General features: G+C 44.2%; 1 protein-coding gene and 1 long non-coding RNA gene across 2 annotated transcripts in view; one reads left to right on the top strand and one right to left on the bottom strand.

Moving 5' to 3' along the window:
• LOC139255296 (polycystin-2-like protein 1) overlaps positions 1 to 18,907 on the top strand; it is a 231,024-nt gene that overhangs the window by 32,273 nt on the left and 179,844 nt on the right. The window lies entirely within an intron of this gene.
• LOC139259456 (uncharacterized) lies at positions 1,318 to 17,306 on the bottom strand. The gene is made up of 3 exons (XR_011592574.1): positions 17,138 to 17,306; positions 2,417 to 2,574; positions 1,318 to 2,271 (listed from the first exon to the last, which is right to left on the bottom strand). It is a non-coding gene; the product is annotated as an uncharacterized lncRNA (long non-coding RNA).

Here is an 18,907-nt window from a genome sequence, read left to right as displayed (position 1 = left end):
ACAATACATTTCTGTTACAACACTGCAATTTGTAATGCCCTGTATAATGCCAGACAATGCTCCTTAATCAGGTTTAATGGACCCAAGTATTCAGAATTGACATTTGGTGAGTTTGCAGAAGGCCAGCGCCTCGTGTTTTCAATCATAATGCTACCAGAAATAAGCTTGCCTTTTGTACATAAGGGGCTGGATTTTCGGGTCGATTGTGCCTCAGTTAGCACCCCAGAGGGCGGGTGTACAACTTTATCACCCGACCGACATTTTTGGCCAATGGTTTGCGGAGACACAAAAACTTACCGCGCCACCCTTGAGTTTCACTGAGATCATAATGTCAATCCTCGTGCAACGCTGCGCTAACACCCGGAATGCAAAATTTGGCCCTTATGCTTCATTAATCACCCGCCCCAGGAAACGTCTGAAAAAACAGGCATTGCCAGGGTCCAGCAGGTGGTATTCGCAGCATTTTGAAACAAGGAGATGAGATTCCTACATCGCACTTCACAGTCACTGCAACGGATGTGCTGTGTGGAGCGGAGACTTGCAAATGGCACTTTTATCTGGCATTTCAGTGTCTTTAGAGGGTCCCGGAGAGGATTTAATGGGGCCAGTATTAGTTTGTCAGCATCTCATTCTGCATGTTATTGTCAAGCAGCATCAAGCTAGAAGAAGAGCTGATGGCCATGTTGGGCAACAGATGAGGAAAGGCCGAAGACGTTTGGGGAGGACGGTTTACCCCCCACAGCTGTCTGAGGAGCAGTGTGTGAGAAGGCTGCACTTCCAAAAAGAAGTGGTGACAGAGATATGCCAGCTCCTCCAGCCAGACCTACAGCCTTCCAGTGCCAACAGGACTGCGCTGACTGTCGCAGTGAAGGTAACTGGCGCTGGCCTTCAATGTCTCCGGCTCCCTCGAGGCAGCAGCATGGAACATATGCAGCCGCACGTCGGTACCTCATAATGGACTGGTTTGCTTGAATGGAGGAAGCTGAGGGATGCATCTAATACCACAATAAAGGCACATCCATGTTGAGCTTTGCAATGATACACAGGACATCAACGACAAATGGTCAAAGTGAAACATTTATCTGAAAAATTTACAAACCATTCCCTCCCAATAAGATCAAATAATTCTATAAAGCTACAAAAGCAAACAAGAGAAGAAACAGTGATCTGCTGCAAAAAATGTTACAACAACTTCATTCATAACCGAAAACTATTTGCAGGAGTACTTTATACATTTCAGGGCGTGTGTTCATGGTTTTCCCAACCCTAATAGGTCTTCGCCAGATATTTCCCCCCCTTCCCTTGATCCCCCTCCCATGCTTGCTGTTCATCCTCAATGAGGCCTCAGTGCCTATAGCAAGGCTGCTTGAGGCTGCTGAGGGGCCAGACAGTGCAGGCAGCCGAGGAAGCCGCTCTGGACCAGCTCTGGGCCTGGAAGGCCCGGCTTCGACCTGCTGCACCTCAGCATCGGTGGAAGCAGTCTCCGCCGGGTCGGCTGTAGACCGCGTAAGATGCATGGTCTGAGAATCAACGGTGGGATCAAGAAAACCGTCACCCTGCGGAATGACAGCATCTTCCATCTCCGAGGAACCACTGACATTCAGACGGGGCTGGACCTCAGCATCCGGAGCACGATGTGTCATCTTGCTGGCCTGCTTTGGCTCCATCACTTCCTGTTGGACAGTGGGGAAGACAGAGTGTATGGCAGCAGTCATCGACTGCATCACATCATCAAGCTGCATTGTCGCCTGTGCCTGCGATGCCATTGATTCTGCAACGTGATCAAGGGGACGCGCCACACAATATGGCACGCCACGCTGGAGGCCACCCTGAGTGGTCAAGCATGGCCCCGCTTGATTCCAGAGATGCAGAGACAGCCTCTGCAACACTCACACCAAGTTTGTCGATGCCCTCGGGATCCTAATCAATGCACCCATGAGCTTGCGGTACATCTGTGTGTTTTCACTGGACATTGCCACCAAGTCCAGGTCCTCGTCTGCCTGTTCTTCAGCAGGACTTCTGTGCCGACTCACCCTCCGGGGAGCTGACATCCGAGCTTCCCCTCCTGCTCAGCGTTGCTGTAGGTCACTGGGGCCAGGAGCCTCAGAGTAATCCAAACCCTGGAAATCGGCCTCTTCCCCAGATGTTGTCTCCGCTTGAGTGGCGACTGCTGGGCTCTGATGTTCAGGCTGCAGACCTTCATCACCTCCCTCATCGTCTCCACCGTGCCCAGAGGCTCCCGAGAAGGCATTGCAGGTTGTGGCTCATCATCTGCAAGCAGAAAAGAACAGATGTGTGGTTAGTAAAAGGGGAGGGGGCAGGTTGATAGCAGCAAGGTGGTGTTGCAGATGTAGAAGAAAAGGGGCTAGGCAACTTCATAGTAGGTGTCAATCAGTCGCGTGTTCCATTCACATACCCTCACTACCCGAAGGGGGCTCGACATTGCCCCGGCATTAGTGTGAAATGGTGTGCCCATAAGGACTGAGACTCGTTGCTCAACTTCTGTTAGATCGAGGAACTCAAGCTCTCCGCCTCCGTCTGAAGTTGTTCCCGTCTGTTGTGGGAGAGTTTCGCCTGCAAAAAGAACAAGAAGAAGGGTTCAGTAAGGGTCCACCACCTGCTGTGCCACATATGCCTTCCATAGTTCAGTAGCTGCAACTGTGTGCATGTGCAAAAGTCTTCACTTCAATGTGTGTGGCTGTTGAGTAAGGCTTTACAAACACTGGGAGGAGGTGAGAGGCAGGTAGAACAATGGCTCACGATGATGCCAATGAAACAGATATCATCAGTGTTCGTGTAGTTCGAGGAGGCTTGACAATGATTAGGGCACAGTAGGATCTGTGCATCCTGAATGCAGAGGTAATGGCTGGGAAAGATAGAGTTCATCTTTCTGCTGCACTCTACAACCCACACCATGGCCTGTAAAACATTGCGAAGGGGCAGTTCCCTCAAATACATAACATTGTGTTTATAGGCCCCCCAAATAATACCAATGCGTACAAGGTGGCCAAGGTTAGTGGGAAAATAGAAGATTGGGAAAATTATAAACGACAGCAAAGAATGACTAAGAAAGCAATAAAGAAAGGAAAGATAGATTACGAAGGTAAACTTGTGCAAAACATAAAAACGGATAGTAAAAGCTTTTACAGATATATAAAAAACGGAAAAAAGAGTGACTAAAGTAAATGTTGGTCCTTTAGAAGATGAGAAGGGGGATTTAATAATGGGAAATGTGGAAATGGCTGAGACCTTAAACAATTATTTTGCTTCGGTCTTCACAGTGGAAGAAACAGAAACCATGCCAACAATTGCTGGTCACAGGAATGTGGGAAGGGAGGACCTTGAGACAATCACTAGCACTAGAGGGGTAGTGCTGGACAGGCTAATGGGACTCAAGGTAGACATGTCCCCTGGTCCTGATGAAATGCATCCCAGGGTATTAAAAGAGATGGCGGAAGTTATAGCAGATGCATTCGTTATAATCTAACAAAATTCTCTGGACTCTGGGGAGGTACCAGCGGATTGGAAAGCAGCTAATGTAATGCCTCTGTTTAAAAAAGGGGGCAGACAAAAGGCAGGTAACTATAGGCCAGTTAGTTTAACATCTGTAGTGGGAAAAATGCTTGAAACTATCATTAAGGAAGAAATAGCGGGACATCTAGATAGGAATAGTGCAATCAAGCAGACGCAGCATGGATTCATGAAGAGGAAATCATGTTTAACTAATTTACTGGAATTCTTTGAGGATATAATGAGCATGGTGGATAGAGGTGTACCGATGGATGTGATGTATTTAGATTTTCAAAAGGCATTTGATAAGGTGCCAAACTGCAGAAGATAGAGGTACGCAGAGTCAGAGGAAATGTATTAGCATGGATAGAGAATTGGCTGGCGAACAGAAAGCAGAGAGTCGGGATAAATGGGTCCTTTTCGGGGTGGAAATCAGTGGTTAGTGGTGTGCCATAGGGATCGGTGCTGGGACCACTACTGTTTACAATATACATAGATGACCTGGCAGAGGGGACAGAGTGTAGTGTTACAAAATTTGCAGATGACACAAAGATTAGTGGGAAAGCGGGTTGTGTAGAGAACACAGAAAGGCTGCAAAGAGATTTGGATCGGTTAAGCGAATGGGCTAAGGTTTGGCAGATGGAATACAATGTCGGAAAGTGTGAGTCATCACCTTGGGAAAAAAAGCAGTAAAAGGGAATATTATTTGAATGGGGAGAAATTACAAAATGTTGAGGTGCAGAGGGACCTGGGGGTCCTTGTGCATGAATCCCAAAAAGTTAGTTTGCAGGTGCAGCAGGTAATCAGGAAGGCGAATGGAATGTTGGCCTTCATTGCGAGAGGGATGGAGTACAAAAGCAGGGAGGTCCTGCTGCAACTGTATAGGGTATTGGTAAGGCCGCACCTGGAGTACTGCGTGCAGTTTTGGTCACCTTACTTAAGGAAGGATATACTGGCTTTGGAGGGGGTACAGAGGTGATTCATTCGGCTGATTCCGGAGATGAGGGGATTACCTTATGATGATAGATTGAGTAGACTGGGTCTTTACTCGTTGGAGTTCAGAAGGATGAGGGGTGATCTTATAGAAACATTTAAAATAATGAAAGGGATAGACAAGATAGAGGCGGGGAGGTTGTTTCCACTGGTAGGGGAGACTAGAACTAGGGGGCACAACCTCAAAATACGGGGGAGCCAATTTAAAACCGAGTTGAGAAGGAATTTCTTCTCCCAAAGGGTTGTGAATCTGTGGAATTCTCTGCCCAAGGAAGCAGTTGAGGCTAGCTCATTGAATGTATTCAAGTCACAGATAGATAGATTTTTAACCAATAAGGGAATTAAGGGTTACGGTAAGCGGGCGGGTAAGTGGAGCTGAGTCCATGGCCAGATCAGCCATGATCTTGTTGAATGGCGGAGCAGGCTCGAGGGGCTAGATGGCCTACTCCTGTTCCTAATTCGTATGTTCTTATCCTTTCTATTACCGCCCTTTTTCACTGGAATATATTTTTGTTGCGCACTATGAAAGAGCTCCTTAAAAGTCCTCCACTGTTCCTCAATTGTGCCACCGTTTAGTCTGTGTTTCCAGTCTACTTTAGTCAACTTTGCCCTCATCCCACTGTAGTCCCCTTTGTTTAAGCATAGTACGCTCGTTTCTGACACACTCACCCTCACCCTCAATTTGTATTACAAATTCAACCATACTGTGTTCACTCATTCCGAGAGGATCTTTTACTAGGAGATCATTTATTTTTCCTGTCTCATTACACAGGACCAGATCTAAGATAGCTTGCTCCCTTGTAGGTTCTGTAACATACTGTTCTAAGAAACAATCCCGTATGCATTCTATGAATTCCTCCTCCAGGCTACCCCATGCGATTTGATTTGACCAATCGATATGTAGGTTAAAATCCCCCATGACTACTGCCATTCCTTTTTCACATTCCTCCATTATTCCCTTGATTATTGCCCGCCCCACCGGGTAGTTATTATTTGGGGGCCTATAAACTACGCCCACCAGTGACTTTTTCCCCTTACTATCTCTAATCTCCACCCACAATGATTCAACATTTTGTTCATTCGAGCCAATATCGTCTCTCACAACTGCCCTGATATCATCCTTTATTAACAGAGCTACCCCACCTCCTTTCCCTTCTTGTCTATCTTTATGAATCGTCAGATACCCCTGTATGTTTAATTCCCAGTCTTGGCCACCCTGCAACCATGTTTCTGTAATGGCCACCAAATCATACCCATTTGTAATGATTTGTGCTGTCAACTCATTTACTTTATTTCAAATGCTGCGTGCGTTTAGGTAGAGTGTTTTAATACTAGTTTTTAAACCATGATTTTTAGTTTTTACCCCTCCTGCCCCTTTATATTCAGTGGCCCTTTTTGTTTTTTGCCTTGGGTTTCTCTGCCCTCCACTTTTACTCATTTCCTTTCTGTCTTTTGCTTTTGTCTCCAATTTGTTTCCCTCGGTCTCCCTGCATTGGTTCCCATCCCCCTACCATATTAGTTTAACTCCTCCCCAACAGCACGAGCAAACACTCCTCCTAGGACATTGGTTCCGGTCCTGCCCAGGTGCAGACCGTCCGGTTGTACTGGTCCCACCTCCCCCAGAACCGGTTCCAATGCCCCAGGAATTTGAATCCCTCCCTACTGCACCACTGCTCAAGCCACGTATGCAAAATGGTGACTTTCTTTACCGCCGCGAGTTTTGGCTCGGGCGCTAAAAGTTCCTGGTGTAATGTCTGATTTAGCATCCCCGATCATTCAACTGTTTTGGACAAATTTTTCAGACTCGGATGCAAACTGTTCCCATGTGGTATCAGGACTGCCCCGCCACATTACCACCCGAAATCACCAAAACCGAAAATCCAGCCCAAGATTTTAACAAAATGAACATAACTGCCTGAATTCTATATCTTGAACAAAAAAAATCTTTATATACCCTGAAAACACTTAGCAAATCTGAGAAATGATCAGTTGTTGGTATTACTCATGAAGTTGAAATCCTTCAAACACTTTTATTCCATTAAAACATACTTCTACAGCCGTCATCACAATTAAATTGACCATAAGATCTATAATGCTATAACCACACCAGGTACAAAGTAATAGCATGTACAATTATAAAAAACAGTCTTTAGTTGCTATAAATGCTGTATTTTTTTCCTTAGCGAGATTGTAGAAGTGACTATAGAGATTACGTTATGAATTTGCACTCCCAGAGTGGAGTTTTACCTAGTGGAAACGCCTTGGGAATTCTAAAGACTCCTTCCACTATTTTCCAGCTTTAGTAAAATTAGTGAGTGAGAATGCCTCTTCAAACAGGGAGGTAGTGAGTTAAAGCGCCTCTTTAAACAGTGTGGCAACCAGTGAGAATGCCTCTTTAAACAGAGTGGACAGTCAATGAGAGCAGCATTGATTGACCGCTTTTGGTGATTTTATAATCTCAATATCCATAAACTCTTTGAAAACTAAGGCAAAGTACTTACGATATCTGCCATTCCCTCACTCTCCCTGCAAGCTTGCCTCTTTCATCCCTTCGTCATCCTACCCCTACCTTGACTGTCCCCTTGCTACTGATGCGCCTATAAAAAGCCTTTTCATTGCTCTTTTTATTGGTAATTTTCTGATATTGCCTCTTCGCCTTTGAAATCTTTTAAAGAGGTTTCCTATAATTTTTATAGTGTTCCTCTCTTTCAATCTTATTATCTTTCTTATTAGCACTAAAAAATTTTTTAGTTATAAGTTTGATCTGATCTCCCTGTTTATTTTGGAACTCCAGCCTTCAATAAACTCCCTTTATTCCTGACATAGAAACATAGAAACATAGAAACATAGAAACATAGAAAATAGGTGCAGGAGTAGGCCATTCGGCCCTTCTAGCCTGCACCGCCATTCAATGAGTTCATGGCTGAACATGCAACTTCAGTACCCCATTCCTGCTTTCTCACCATACCCCTTGATCCCCCTAGTAGTAAGGACTCCATCTACCTCCTTTTTGAATATATTTAGTGAATTGGCCTCAACAACTTTCTGAGGTAGAGAATTCCACAGGTTCACCACTCTCTGGGTGAAGAAATTCCTCCTCATCTCGGTCCTAAATGGCTTACCCCTTATCCTTAGACTGTGTCCCCTGGTTCTGGACTTCCCCAACATTGGGAACATTCTTCCTGCATCTAACCTGTCTAACCCCGTCAGAATTTTAAACGTTTCTATGAGGTCCCCTCTCATTCTTCTGAACTCCAGTGAATACAAGCCCAGTTGATCCAGTCTTTCTTGATAGGTCAGTCCCGCCATCCCGGGAATCAGTCTGGTAAACCTTCGCTGCACTCCCTCAATAGCAAGAATGTCCTTCCTCAGGTTAGGAGACCAAAACTGTACACAATACTCCAGGTGTGGCCTCACCAAGGCCCTGTACAACTGTAGCAACACCTCCCTGCCCCTGTACTCAAATCCCCTTGCTATGAAGGCCAACATGCCATTTGCTTTCTTAACCGCCTGCTGTACCTGCATGCCAACCTTCAATGACTGATGTACCATGACACCCAGGTCTCGTTGCACCTCCCCTTTTCCTAATCTGTCACCATTCAGATAATAGTCTGTCTCTCTGTTTTTATCACCAAAGTGGATAACCTCACATTTATCCACATTATACTTCATCTGCCATGCATTTGCCCACTCACCTAACCTATCCAAGTCGCTCTGCAGCCCCATAGCATCCTCCTCGCAGCTCACACTGTCACCCAACTTAGTGTCATCCTCAAATTTGGAGATACTACATTTAATCCCCTCGTCTAAATCATTAATATACAGTGTAAACAGCTGGGGCCCCAGCACAGAACCTTGCGGTAACCCACTAGTCACTGCCTGCCATTCTGAAAAGTCCCCGTTTACTCCTACTCTTTGCTTCCTGTCTGACAACCAGTTCTCAATCCATGTCAGCACACTACCCTCAATCCCATGTGCTTTAACTTTGCACATTAATCTCTTGTGTGGGACCTTGTCGAAAGCCTTCTGAAAGTCCAAATATACCACATCAACTGATCTCACTTGTTCACTATACTGGAAACATCCTCAAAAAATTCCAGAAGATTTGTCAAGCATGATTTCCCTTTCACAAATCCATGCTGACTTGGACCTATCATATCACCTCTTTCCAAATGCACTGCTATGACATCCTTAATAATTGATTCCATCATTTTACCCACTACCGATGTCAGGCTGACCGGTCTATAATTCCCTGTTTTCTCTCTCCCTCCTTTTTTAAAAAGTGGGGTTACATTGGCTACCCTCCACTCCATAGGAACTGATCCAGAGTCAATGGAATGTTGGAAAATGACTGTCAATGCATCCACTATTTCTAAGGCCACCTCCTTAAGTACTGTGGGATGCAGTCCATCAGGCCCTGGGGATTTATCGGCCTTCAATCCCATCAATTTCCCCAACACAATTTCCCGACTAATAAGGATTTCCCTCAGTTCCTTCTCCTTACTCGACCCTCCGATCCCTTTTATATCCGGAAGGTTGTTTGTGTCCTCCTCAGTGAATACCGAACCAAAGTACTTGTTCAATTGGTCCGCCATTTCTTTGTTCCCCGTTATGACTTCCCCTGATTCTGACTGCAGGGGACCTACGTTTGTCTTTACTAACCTTTTTCTCTTTACATATCTATAGAAACTTTTGCAATCCGTCTTAATGTTCCCTGCAAGCTTCTTCTCGTACTCCATTTTCCCTGCCCTAATCAAACCCTTTGTCCTCCTCTGCTGAGTTCTAAATTTCCCAGTCCCCGGGTTCGCTGTTATTTCTGGCTAATTTGTATGCCACTTCCTTGGCTTTAATACTATCCCTGATTTCCCTTGATAGCCACGGTTGTGCCACCTTCCATTTTTTATTTTTACGCCAGACAGGAATGTACAATTGTTGTAGTTCATCCATGCGGTCTCTAAATGTCTGCCATTGCCCATCCACAGTCAACCCCTTCAGTATCATTCGCCAATCTATCCTAGCCAATTCACGCCTCATACCTTCAAAGTTACCCTTCTTTAAGTTCTGGACCATGGTCTCTGAATTAACTGTTTCATTCTCCATCCTAATGCAGAATTCCACCATATTATGGTCACTCTTCCCCAAGGGGTCTCGCACAACGAGATTGCTAATTAATCCTCTCTCATTACACAACACCCAGTCTAAGATGGCCTCCCCCTAGTTGGTTCCTCGACATATTGGTCTAAAAAACCATCCCTTATGCACTCCAGGAAATCCCCCTCCACCGTATTGCTTCCAGTTTGGCTAGCCCAATCTAGGTGCATATTAAAGTCACCCATTATAACTGCTGCACCTTTATTGCACGCACCCCTAATTTCCTGTTTGATGCCCTCCCCAACATCACTACTACTGTTTGGAATGTACTGGAATATACCCTTTCCATTTCCTGTTTTAGTTATTTCCCATTGTTAATCTATGATTCCATTTCCCAATTTTTCCTTCCATTTAATTTATCTCTTATCCATTTTCTCCTTTACCATCTTGAATACAGTAGGAGTAAATTATTGTGTTTCGAGCTTCACGCAGCAGCCGCCCATATCGGAAATTTAAGCATGTTCCTGATTTGTGGCTGCCACAGTTTTCCATCCATTAATCGAATATCATGGGAGTCGAGAATGGAGTATCTACCCCAATTCCCAATATGCGCTGCTGGAGTGCAAAGCTCTTTACTGGGAGTGCGAAACATAAACATTTACCCCAATGCCTTATGCTGCAGCCGCTCCTCAATATCTCACCCAAGTGATCATTCTTCAGATGTGAGCCTCAAGATTGTCATATCTTAGAGAGTACATCACACAGCCTGTAAAATGGCTGCAGGTTCTGGTGACCCCTGACCTGCTCTTTATTAACAGCACTAGCTGCAGTAACACAGGCTTCCACAATGTGGAGCTACAGACATTACACCACTTCCTCCTTAATTAAGAGTTATTATAACAACCAATCATCATACATAACTTGTATGGTTATACATAACAAAGAATATGGACTTATTTTGCCATATTTACAAATCAAGCTTAACCACTTGTTTTCTGTTTCGAAGGGGATACCTTCACTCTCAAACAGAACGTTCCAAACATGGTGTCGAATTTAAACTCATTCGAGGCTGATCCTGAGGGAAGTTTTCCTCCAAGGGTTGCCCTTGATTTCCATTTGAATTCTCTCTAACTTCAGAGAGTTAGAGACTCGGAGACTCTGACTCAGACTCAGACTTAAATTCTGACTTTCTCTTGGATTTGTTCCCAGTACATTGGATGTAGGATATGCTACTGGTGTATCAAAAATAACTCAGATGAGTCAGAAATAATGGAATCACTCCCAAACATCAACTACTTCCATGTCTGTGGGTAAAATATGATCAATGTGAACAAACCGAACCTGTCCATTATCAAACACCTTGACCAAATATGTGCGAGAACCACATATCTTCACCACTCTTCCTGGTAACCACTTTAACCATTTATGGTGATGGTTCTTCACTCTCAACTTCTGATTTAATTTCACACTTCTCTCTTTTATTCTACCTCTATCATGACTCTCTTTCTGTCTTAATTGTTTCTCATCTACGGACTGTGCCAAGTTTGATTTTAACAACGAGAATCTGGTTCGTGGCTGTCGTTTGAGAAATAACTCTGCTGGTGGTCTACCAGGAGTTGTATGAGGAATATTACGATACGTAATTAGAAAATTGGCCAATTTGTGGTCCAATGACAACTGTCGTTTCTTTGAATTTGGATCCAATATTTGTTTGATGAGGGCACGTTTTACAATTTGTACAGTGCGCTCTGCTGCACCATTCAAAGCAGGGTGGTATGGTGGGACCTTGGTATAGAAACATAGAAACATAGAAAATAGGTGCAGGAGTAGGCCATTCGGCCCTTCTAGCCTGCACCGCCATTCAATGAGTTCATGGCTGAATATGCAACTTCAGTACCCCATTCCTGCTTTCTCACCATACCCCTTGATTCCCCTAGTAGTAAGGACTTCATCTAACTCCTTTTTGAATATATTTAGTGAATTGGCCTCAACAACTTTCTGTGGTAGAGAATTTCACAGGTTCACCACTCTCTGGGTGAAGAAATTCCTCCTCATCTCGGTCCTAAATGACTTCCCCCTTATCCTTAGACTGTGTCCCCTGGTTCTGGACTTCCCCAACATTGGGAACATTCTTCCTGCATCTAACCTGTCTAACCCCGTCAGAATTTTAAACGTTTCTATGAGGTCCCCTCTCATTCTTCTGAACTCCAGTGAATACAAGCCCAGTTGATCCAGTCTTTCTTGATAGGTCAGTCCCGCCATCCCGGGAATCAGTCTGGTGAACCTTCGCTGCACTCCCTCAATAGCAAGAATGTCCTTCCTCAGGTTAGGAGACCAAAACTGTACACAATACTCCAGGTGTGGCCTCACCAAGGCCCTGTACAATTGTAGCAACACCTCCCTGCCCCTGTACTCAAATCCCCTCGCTACGAAGGCCAACATGCCATTTGCTTTCTTAACCGCCTGCTGTACCTGCATGCCAACCTTCAATGACTGATGTACCATGACACCCAGGTCTCTTTGCACCTCCCCTTTTCCTAATCTGTCACCATTCAGATAATAGTCTGTCTCTCTGTTTTTATCACCAAAGTGGATAACCTCACATTTATCCACATTATACTTCATCTGCCATGCATTTGCCCACTCACCTAACCTATCCAAGTCGCTCTGCAGCCTCATAGAATCCTCCTTGCAGCTCACACTGCCACCCAACTTAGTGTCATCCGCAAATTTGGAGATACTACATTTAATCTCCTCGTCTAAATCATTAATGTACAGTGTAAACAGCTGGGGCCCCAGCACAGAACCTTGCGGTACCCCACTAGTCACTGCCTGCCATTCTGAAAAGTTCCCATTTACTCCTACTCTTTGCTTCCTGTCTGACAACCAGTTCTCAATCCATGTCAGCACACTACCCCCAATCCCATGTGCTTTAACTTTGCACATTAATCTCTTGTGTGGGACCTTGTCGAAAGCCTTCTGAAAGTCCAAATATACCACATCAACTGGTTCTCCCTTGTCCACTCTACTGGAAACATCCTCAAAAAATTCCAGAAGATTTGTCAAGCATGATTTCCCTTTCACAAATCCATGCTGACTTGGACCTATCATATTACCTCTTTCCAAATGCACTGCTATGACATCCTTAATAATTGATTCCATCATTTTACCCACTACCGATGTCAGGCTGACCGGTCTATAATTCCCTGTTTTCTCTCTGCCTCCTTTTTTAAAAAGTGGGGTTACATTGGCTACCCTCCACTCCATAGGAACTGATCCAGAGTCAATGGAATGTTGGAAAATGACTGTCAATGCATCCACTATTTCCAAGGCCACCTCCTTAAGTACTCTGGGATGCAGTCCATCAGGCCCTGGGGATTTATCGGCCTTCAATCCCATCAATTTCCCCAACACAATTTCCCGACTAATAAGGATTTCCCTCAGTTCCTCCTCCTTACTAGACCCTCCGATCCCTTTTATATCCGGAAGGTTGTTTGTGTCCTCCTCAGTGAATACCGAACCAAAGTACTTGTTCAATTGGTCCGCCATTTCTTTGTTCCCCGTTATGACTTCCCCTGATTCTGACTGCAGGGGACCTACGTTTGTCTTTACTAATCTTTTTCTCTTTACATATCTATAGAAACTTTTGCAATCCGTCTTAATGTTCCCTGCAAGCTTCTTCTCGTACTCCATTTTCCCTGCCCTAATCAAACCCTTTGTCCTCCTCTGCTGAGTTCTAAATTTCTCCCAGTCCCCGGGTTCGCTGCTATTTCTGGCCAATTTGTATGCCACTTCCTTGGCTTTAATGCTATCCCTGATTTCCCTTGATAGCCACGGTTGAGCCACCTTCCCTTTTTTATTTTTACGACAGACAGGAATGTACAATTGTTGTAGTTCATCCATACGGTCTGTAAATGTCTGCCATTGCCCATCCACAGTCAACCCCTTCAGTATCATTCGCCAATCTATCCTAGCCAATTCACGCCTCATACTTTCAAAGTTACCCTTCTTTAAGTTCTGGACCATGGTCTCTGAATTAACTGTTTCATTCTCCATCCTAATGCAGAATTCCACCATTTTATGGTCACTCTTCCCCAAGGGGCCTCGCACAACGAGATTGTTAATTAATCCTCTCTCATTACACAACACCCAGTCTAAGATGGCCTCCCCCCTAGTTGGTTCCTCGACATATTGGTCTAAAAAACCATCCCTTATGCACTCCAGGAAATCCTCCTCTACCGTATGTTTCACACCATTTTTGCTCGTGAATTGTGCAAATTCTTCTGAATGAAATTGTGGTCCATTATCCGAAACAATTTCTTCTGGAAGGCCAAATGAAGAAAATAATCTTCGCAAAATGTCTAACGTTTTACTTGTTGTTATTTTCCACATTGGAAACACCTCGATCCACTTCAAGTGGCTATCAATCACAATGAACAATTGTTGCCCTTCTAGCTCAGCAAAATCAATATGTAGCCTTTACCACACCCTGGGAGGCCATTTCCATGGCTGTAATGGTACTGATGGTGGTTGCTTGCTTACCAATTGACATGTCGTTCACTGATTCACGATGTACTCTATATCTTTATCAAGACCTGGCCACCATAAATAACTGCGTGCAAAACTCTTGGTCAAGCACATTCCCAGATGTTGGTCATGGAGGTCTCCTAATAATTTGGACCTGAATTTATTTGATATAACCACCCTTGCACCCCACATGATACAATCTTTATTGACTGATAATTCATTTCGATGAATGAAGAATGGATGAATATCTTTGTCTGTTAGCTGGTTTGGCCATCCGTTTGCAATATAATCATACACCTTTGACATGACTGGGTCACGTTTGATTGCCTTCCCAATCTCTTCAGCTGTGACTGACAGTTCATCGATGTATGAAAAATAGAACACCTCTTCCCTATCAGGTGTAACTTGTGATGGGGAAGGCAATCTAGACATAGCATCAGCATTACTGTGATCAGCTGATTGTTTGTATTCAATAGCATATGTATATGCTGACAAAATCAAAGCCCATCTCTGCATTCGGGCTGCAGCTAATGTTGGAACTGGGGACGTTGGATGGAGGATTGCTGTCAGGGGCTTATGGTCCGTAACAAGAGTACACTTATGACCATACAAGTATTTGTGGAACTTCTTGACCCCAAAAATTAATGCCAAAGCTTCCCTTTCGATTTGCGTATATTTACGCTCACTGGCACTGAAGCAAAAGCAATTGGTCTCTCCTCCCCACTACGTAATACATGAGAGATTACTGCCCCAACACCATACGGAGAGGCATCACATGCTAGTTTGATCTCCTGAGGTACATCATAGTGAACTAACATGGTGCTCTCTACCAATTTGCTTTTACATTCCTTGAATGCTGTATCGCATTCTTTTGACCACTTCCAATGGACCTGTTTTTTCAATAGTTCATTCAGTGGATGTAATACTGTAGCCAAATTTGGTAAGAAATTCCCATAATAGTTCAAAAGACCCAAAAATGATCGAAGTTCAGTGACATTCTTGGGAGTGGGTGCATTTCTGATTGCATCCAGTTTTTCCTTGGTTGGATGTAAATCATCTTTGTCTATTCTGTACCCTAAGTACTCCACTGAGTTTTGAAATAACTCACACTTGCAAGCAGCCACTCGTACTCTGTGCTTCTCTAGCCATTTGAGGACTTCATTCAATATGTTATTGTGAATTTGCCTATTTGGTGCTGAAATTAGTATGTCATCTAAATAACATACTACCCCTTCAATACCTTGCAAAATCTGGTTCATCACCTCTTGGAACATGGCAGGGGCGGAAGACACTCCAAACAGTAGCCTATTAAATTGATATAGGCCTAGATGAGCATTTATAGTCAAGCATGACTTGGACTCCTCATCTAGTTCCAGTTGTAAGTAGGCATTTGTCAAATCCAACTTTGAGAAAATCTGACCCCCTGTCAGTGTTGTGAACAAAACTTCTATATTTGGCAAAGTATTGGGAACATTACCCTCTAGAACCTGGTTTACGGTTACTTTATAATCACCATACAATCCTACCTTACCATCGGACTTAGGTACAACAACAATGGGTATAGACCAATTACATCGATCTATCTTAGAAATAATGTTCTCAATCTCTAGTCTTTTGAGTTCTTGATCAACTTTCTCCTTGAGTGCACATGGTATGGAACGTGGCTTACAGTAAACCGATCTAGCGTCCTTCTGTACCCTGACACTCGCCTTGAAGCCTTGGATCGGACTGCCCGTTTCAAAGAACACCTTCGGATAATTCTTGATGACATCATCCTTTGACGCAAGTCTCGTTTCGACACGAAAAATCTCACTCCAATCCAGCTTCAGTGATCCCAACCAATTTCTTCCTAGTAAGGCAGGCTTGTCTCCTGCCACTACTATTAGAGGCAAGCTCTGAACTTGATCCTTGTATTTCAACGGTACAGTGATATGACCTACCACCGGAATGTTCCCTCCCGAGTAGCCTCGCAGCTCTATCTTGGCTTTCTCCAATGGGAAATCCCGCAATTTGTCGAGGTATAGCGACTCCGGTACTACACTCATGGATGCACCAGTGTCGATTTCCATGGATATCTTGAATCCTGCAACATCTATGTGGATTATGATACTTTTTGAATTGCCGTCTATTGACCTCGTGCTCCTGATGACCATTAACTCTAACATCTCCTCGTCCTGTTGTTGTTCTTCCATGCTCTGAGGATTTCTACTCATAGCTTTGCAAGATGCCCAGTTTTCCTGCAGACGAAACACTCTGCCTTCACATATGGACAACTTTGAGCACTGTGTTGTCCCAGGTGCTAAAAGCAGGACATCAATGCTCTGATCCCATTTCCAGTTGTTGAGAATTTGGGGCCCCACCGCGTTTTACTTTGAACCTGCAGGCGGTTCACCTCGGTTTCTGATGACTGAAATTAGTATGAAATTCTTGGGAATATTGGTCGGCCATGCTCATCGACCTAGCTGTCTGACAAGCTAAATCAAAAGTCAAGTCAGGCGTTGTCAATAACTTCCTTCTGATCGCATCATTTTTCATCCCACAAACAAAGCGGTGTCGCAATGTTCGGTTCTGAAAGTCTCCGAAATTACAGTGAATAGATAGCTTTTTTAATGCTACAATGTACTCACTAATATTTTCTTTGGCCTTCTGATTTCGTATTCTGGAACGATAACTTTCAGCAATTTCTAACGGAACGGGGCTGTAATGTTGTTCTAGCTTAGTTAGAATCTGTTTCAGCATTGTATCCTTTGGCTTGTCAGTCACAAGCAAATTTATCAACGTTTCATAAGACTCAGGCCCGGCCTCAGTTAAGAATATAGCTCTTTTTCAATCCCAGTTATTGTCTTCATTACCAGGAATTTCGATGATATTATTGGCAGTGAAAAACCTTTCTATCCGATCCACATATGCTCTGAAACTTTCACGGTCATGTTGAAATTACCCCACATTCCCAATAACTCCCATAGGGACAGTCATTTTGACTCTGGCAGTTTCACCAAGTGTGCTCGTAACTTACCTCAGATTTGTAGCTATTCCAAAAACAGAGATGTTCTCGAAGTCTCTCTGACGGCTGGTTGAATCCTTCATCAACAAAAATTTCAGCTTTGTATTATCCGATTACATCCCATCCTCGTCGCCAAATGTCATATCTTAGAGAGCACACACATCACACAGCCTGTGAAATGGCTGCAGGTTCCGGAGACCCCTGACCTGCTGGTCAGGTGACCTGTTCTTTATTAACAGCACTAGCTGCAATAACACAGGCGTCCACAATGTGGAGCTACAACATTACAAAGAGTAAGTGACTGTTTGACTAAGACAAGTTCAGGTAAGCTCAGTCATATCCTGGTGTTCTGCAGGTCACTTCAAAGCAACCACCATCAGGTACCCTGGCTCATTGCCTCTTGGGCCCCAGGGAGGTGACATGTAGTGTTTCTATTGCTACTCAAGCTGAGACTAATTAACTTAGCATAGAGGATGGACGGAACATGGGCCTTCCTGATCTGTACAGAATCCAGGCTATCAGTTCAGTGCAGTACTGAGGGAGTGGTGCACTGTCAGAGGTACCATCTTTCAGATGAGTCATTAAACTCGGGCCTTGGTTGTCCTATCAGTTAGTCGTAAAAGATCCCATGAAGAAGGACAGGAGAATTCTCCAGTTGTCCTGAAAATATCACTTAAACACATTAGCCTAGAAATAGGGTCTCACAGTACCCATTTTCCTAAGTCCTCAAAATGGTGGCAGGCAGGAAATGAGCTGCCTGCCATAGTGGGTAAGGACAAAAGGCGTCATTTAAAAAAACCTGAAGCAGGAGTTAGGCCCTTTGCATATGCAAATCACGTGCTTAATTGATGCTTCAGGTCCCCTTTGTAAGACTGCCGTAGCTGGCTACACTGAGGGAATCCAACCCTACAGAATGCCTGCAACAAAAAAGATAAGTTGCTTACCTAAATGTCGTGTCAGGAGGAGCAAGAGCATCACCGTTGCTCCCGCCCCCAAGATCCTGACTTCCAGACACTCGGACCCTCAATCTCCCTCTCCCCTGGCCCGGACTCCCAAATTTGCCTCCCCCCAGCCATCGATCACTCCCACCCCCAAGCCCCGCGATTCCCCTTACCAGCCGCTGATCACTTACCTGTGGACCATTGTAGTGCTAGCAGCGGCCCAAACATCCATCACCTACCGGTGTGACCTCCTCCTGCAGCGTTGCTGATATGGGAATGAGGTCTGAGGCTCAATATGCGGAGTTCCTCGGCCCCTACCACTTTAGCACAGGGTATGCACCCTGTGCGGGGTGAGTGTTTAAAATGAGCATTCCCAAATTTCCAGACCACTATCTGGTTATTTATCTCATTGCTGTTTGTGGGAACTTGGTTGTCGTATTTCCTTCATTACAACAGGGACTACACTTTAAAGTGCTTCGGGGTCATGAAAAGTATATAAATGCAAGTTTTTACATTTATTTTCTTTTTAATGTTGTTCAATACATTGCTAGCCATGTGGCTAATTGGAAGTCCAGATGTGGCTAATTGCATTGCTGATCAGTAAATAAAAAATGACTAATAGACACCGTCATTGGGCATATAATCTCAATACTCATATTCGCATAGTGTATGAATATGTACTTTAAACATTTTGATAAAATGGTGAGACGAATAGCAGAATGTGCAAGTCTTTTTTGATTGTTGCGAGAGCTTTACTTCCTTGGTTACTGAATGGCGACAGATGTCTGTTAAGTAAACATATATATATATATGTTGTTACCTGTATTGTGTGAGGCGTTTT

This window comes from Pristiophorus japonicus, chromosome 3 (genome assembly GCF_044704955.1).
Source record: "Pristiophorus japonicus isolate sPriJap1 chromosome 3, sPriJap1.hap1, whole genome shotgun sequence".
Lineage (NCBI taxonomy): Eukaryota > Metazoa > Chordata > Chondrichthyes > Pristiophoridae > Pristiophorus > Pristiophorus japonicus.
Note: the sequence above shows the minus strand (reverse complement) of the source record. Positions and strands in the feature narration are given on the sequence as shown.